The sequence below is a fragment of the Malus domestica genome, chromosome 04 (genome assembly GCF_042453785.1).
Source record: "Malus domestica chromosome 04, GDT2T_hap1".
NCBI classification, from domain to species: domain Eukaryota; kingdom Viridiplantae; phylum Streptophyta; class Magnoliopsida; order Rosales; family Rosaceae; genus Malus; species Malus domestica.
Genome location: NC_091664.1, coordinates 3839922 through 3845105, shown reverse-complemented (window position 1 = coordinate 3845105; position 5184 = coordinate 3839922). Strand labels below are relative to the sequence as shown.

The following is a 5184-nucleotide window of genomic DNA, read 5'->3' as shown; positions in this document are numbered from 1 at the left end:
GGATTTCATCAGAACTCCGAAGTTAAGCGAGTTCGCGCGAGAGCAATCCCATGATAGGTGATCCACTGGGAAGTTCTCGTGTGAGTTCCCAGAAACAAAACCGTGAGGGTGTGGTCGGGGCCCAAAACGAACAATATCGTGCTACGGTGGAATCAAGTCGGGATGTGGTGGGGGTCTCGGCCGGGATGTGGCATTTGGTGAGTCATGAGACCACAAAGTATAGTTGTATTCCGTTCTTTTTTTTATCACCTCGAATAATAAAACAACAAAATAATGTGCCCCAAAAAGACAATTATAATGGACAGAAAATACATAAACAACTATAGAGTCATTGTAAAAAACAATGCTAAGGATACTCTCTCAAAAGTGAGACTCTTCATAGACTTTTTGACACCTCACGTTTTTTGCACAATTTTTATAATGTTGACACGGAATTGTGCTAAAAATATGAGGTGTCAAAGAGTCCATAGAGACTCTCTATTAAAAAGTCTCACTTTTAAGAGAGTTTCATTACCATTTCTCAACAGAAAAAAAAAAATTAACTACAGAGTTCATGGCACTAAAAAACATAAATGAGCATGAAGTAGCGCTACCATCACACCTACTTCATTTAATTAAGAAGATTATCTAGAACATACGGGGAAACTGAGAAAAAATCAAGTTTCCAACGATCCAATTGTGAAAAATAGTGAACAAAAGTCTTCATCCAACTATTGGTCTTGCAATCCCATTCCCAGATTGTTCGAGGTTTATATGCTCGTATCCAAAAATCTGATCCCAAAAATAATGGCCTCATAATCCCGATCTTTGTACATTGATGTGTACAAAAAAAAAATTCTAAATACATGAAAAAGTCTTTCTACGTAAAAAATCATTAAAAATTAATATCAAAAGAAGAAAGATATACAAACATAATGGAAATATTATACGTCTAGCATTTTAGATACAAATGTACAAATTAAGTTTACATAATCTAATCAACCAATTCATTTTTCAATTGATAAAATATAGCAAACTCATGCAATATTTCTTGCGACATAGTTGATCGAAGATAAAATTTGATCAACTTATTTTGAAAAACTTCTTTTTGCAGAGACAATGGTAACCGATATGGTTAACAAAATTCTATAAGCAAATACTCAATGGCTCAAAGTCTGTATACTTTTTATTTGATCAGACAAAGTTTGTAATATTAGTTTATATATATAAAAAATTTGGGGGCCTTAGGCAGCCCCGCCAACTGTTGCTAGCCGGCCCTAGACTTATCAGCCATGTATGCTCATTATTCACTTGCTTGCGCATTGCCTTTTCTTCTTCCTCCCATCTATGCTGGCGTTTTTTCGTAAGGACTACTCAAAGGCTTGTTGGCATGTGCAAGCAAGTAAAGAACGAAAATAACCTTGAGCACAGTCATGTCTAGCTTTTTCCAATGGGTTGGATTGCAGCAAGCTGCATTCCATGAGCTACAAACTCAAGAAACAGATATCAAACCTAGAAAATTTTAAAGCGATAGAATATTCGCACAAGGATAGAGTAATCCATATTTGCACGGTTTCGAACTTTGCATCTCGGCCACTTTATAAGAGATTGTTCCTGAATAATGACAACTTGTACATCCAAGTAGCTAAAAATTGGTGGCTCGAATGATGATCAACATAAATACACCTAAGAGCTCATAGAGTGTATCTTGGTGCCCTTGTGTTCTGGCTCTTAAGATTATGTGATGGGAGTCGCCTTGAAGAAATGAGATAGGTTCTAAGAAGGGCGTCCCTAGACTTGAAATTGTAGAAAACTCTCTTCGCTTTGTAATAACAATTTAAAATTTTCAAACCGTTGGTTGAAGACTTGAAGCATCTTATGGCCTCGTTTGATACGCTGTATATAGCAACGGATAAGATTATTAATACAGAGCCGAATATATGATGCGCTCTTGTATTAAATTGAACCGGACTAATTTAAAGAAAAACTAATGAAAATTGCTTGAAAACTTTGAGTTTTAACGATAAAGACAAGATAAAAGGTAAAATGAATAGTAATAGAATTGATTTTTTAATGTAAAAATATGATTTTTCGTTAAAATGAACAGTATAGAAAGATTTTTTGTTAAAATCCCCTAATTTAATCCAATCCTCTTAATAAACCCGTCCAAAACACTAGTTGATGATACTTAATGGGCCGGGCTCATTCGAAAGAGTGGCAGTTTTGAAATATCACAACCATCGCTCCGTGTCTCCGTTGTCTTCTGATTTTCCTCCTAATCGGAGAAGAAGGGCCACCAAATCCACGTTGTACGTCGTCGTTTTTTAAGGCATCGAAACCTTGGTCCTTCGAATTCGTGGTTTTCTGATTCTTCCCGGCGCTCCTCAAGCGTATGGCAGCCCGAGCGCGCGGCGCTCTCGATTGCTTCCATGGTCTGATCTTCAGCGAATCGCAATCCGACTGTGGCAATACCAATCGGCGAACGTGGATCTCTTCGATGCGTATTTCCGACGAGCCGGTTTGGACCGCGATGATCGGATTAGTGGCAATGAAGCCGTCGCTTTCTTCCAGGGCTCCGGTCTCTCCAAATAGGTCCTTGCCCAGGTACTTTCACTCTCTCCATATATGCATATATATATATAAATATAAAAGTGGATATATATATTGTAGTGTGTATGATTATATTTGTGTAATTATAGTGGTTGATCGGGATTTTATGTTGGTGGAAATGTAGTCCAAATCAGATTGATTTTGAATTTTTAATCTAATTGTAGTTGAAGTGGTTAATGTGGAGCTCGGGATGTCGTAATTCTTCGATCTAAAATGAGATGTTTATTTCGTGTTAGTATAAATGCGGAATTGGGAGCAGCCTCTCCATAAAATGGGGGTAAGGCTAGCCGACATTCACCTCTCCAGACCCTGCCTAAAGCGGGAACCTTGTGCACTGGGTACGACCTTTAGTATAAATGCGGAATTGATGTTGAGAGAGTTATGTTATCAGGTCATTAATTTACTTTCTGGTGTATTCTTTCGACCTTAGGTGGTAAGCAGACTTCAGAAATGTGTTATATGAATACGGAATAGTTAGGATTGTAACATACAAGGGAAATGTTCTTGGGTCATGATCATATCTGCAAATAGGTTCTTGAAGTTGTATGTTTGTTTTGCTGAAGGAAGTTTTTCATAAAATGTTAAATACTGACTATAAGAGTGCACTTTCTCGTTCTTTTTGTAACAGAAGTTTGGATCTGTTCTAGTTTATATTGGTTGCTTATATTATTGGCAGATATGGGCATGTGCAGACCAGGAGCAGACTGGTTTCGTTGGTCGGGCAGAGTTTTACAATGCCCTTAGAATTGTCACTGTGGCACAAAGTAAGAGAGAACTTACACCAGAAATGGTGAAGGAAGCATTATATGGCCCGGCTGCAGCTAAAATACATGCACCCAAGATAAATCTTGCTGCGACTCCTGTGCCTCAGTTCAATTCTGCTGCAGCAGCACCTGACATTCAAGGTGGTGTTGTCACTCTGACATCCTCACGAAATCTTGGGTTCAGGGGACCGCAATTACCACCTCAGCATAATTCTGCTGGAGCAGCAGGTGCCACTCAGGGTGGCACTGTCACTCCGACGTCCTGCCAAAACTTGGGTTCAGGGGACCACAAATACAATCTCGGTTTAATTCTGCTCCAACAGCTACTCAGAGTTGTTTAGGGAGGGACGCCCTCTTCCAGCAGTGCTACCAAGCAATGTTATGTTTGATGTATCCAATATTTTTCAACTTGCAACTAATTACTCTAATGCTGGCAATCTCGCCCGGAGACCTGCATCTGTTATTCATCCTTAAAACAAATCACTTTTTTATTTTTTGAAACCTTGTCTTTCTTTGATGGAGAATAGTTTCTTATTTTTCACTTCCTAAGGCTTTCAACAGCAACCGATGCCAATTGCTCCTTCTCATGCTGAAGAAAAGCAGCAGGCCAATCAGCAGAAACCCAGAGTACCAGAATTGGAGAAACATCTTGTAAATCAACTGAGTACAGAGGAGGTTAACTCACTGAACTCAAAGTTAAAACAAGCAACCGAAGCTAATAAACAGGTACTTGGAAATTTTGTATTTCATTTCTTTGTACATGCATCTCGTTTTTTCTCCATTCTTTTTTTTCTTTTAGCTTGTTACGCGACGTATAATTTTTCCCCTGAACTTTGGAATGTTCCTAGTCCTATTGAAGCGAAGACCCCTATTGTTTTGTCGTTGTTACAAATTTGATGATTGTATTACTAAACTGGGGCTGTGCCTTTCGTTTTTCGGCCTTAATTTGCTGTAATTTTTAACCTGCTCTAATAAAATTTGTTTTGCTAATCTTAGTATGGTTCAAACAAGAACATTGAGTTTAGCCGGTGTTAGTCCAATTGGGCCATTCATATTTTTCGCTCATTGCAGTTCAGCCATTGAACTATCGTGTATTTTTGTAGTGTCGAATATTCAAACTATGGCGCTTGGTCGTGAGATTTTTACTTTGCCCTGGGTATGGGGTATTAATTAATGTCTAGGTTTATGATATAGAGGCGGATTTCAAGATGCCGCTGGACTTGTAAATCAAGTTTTAAAAATTACATATAGGATATGGCATACTTGCCCATAACTTGTGCTTTATAATGTATAAACAATTCTAAAATAATAAAAGCCTTGCCTATTTGTCAGTCTTTATTTCTTGGACGGACAAGTGAGCTATCAAAGTACAAATTTGTTGTAAAGTTGTTTCTAATTCTATCGGATAATTCTATACAGATTGTTGGATTAAAAGTTTGAAACATCTTCCGTTCCACCGGCTGCAGTCCATGATCATCACTTTCATTTGCTTTGGACTTCATCACTTGATCCATTGACTTCAGACTCGTCTCTTCATCCACCACCTTTGGAATTGTCATCTTGGTTCCAGAAAAATAAATTTTACAATGAGGTTGAGAAAATGAGACGATCAGGGATATTCCAATATACCTCTGTAGCTGGTGAGATTTAGGTGTGGTTTGGGAGTGAGATGTGCTTAAAAAAACAGCACCCATGAAAAAAAGCTGTGAGGGTTTTAGGTGTTTGGTAAACTGAAAAAAAAGGCTTATTTTAAAAATTGCTGTGAGAATAAGCTGAAATCAAAGGAAAAAGCTGAAGCTGTTATTTGCAGTTTTGGAAAACTGATTTTTTT

At 38.0% G+C, this 5184-nt stretch overlaps 1 long non-coding RNA gene across 1 annotated transcript; it reads left to right on the top strand.

Annotated features, from left to right (window-relative positions):
- The first annotated feature begins 2189 nt into the window (after positions 1-2189).
- On the top strand, positions 2190-4343 carry LOC103418007 (uncharacterized). Its single transcript, XR_526644.4, has 2 exons — positions 2190-2583; positions 3266-4343. It is a non-coding gene; the product is annotated as an uncharacterized lncRNA (long non-coding RNA).
- The last annotated feature ends 841 nt before the right edge of the window (positions 4344-5184 follow it).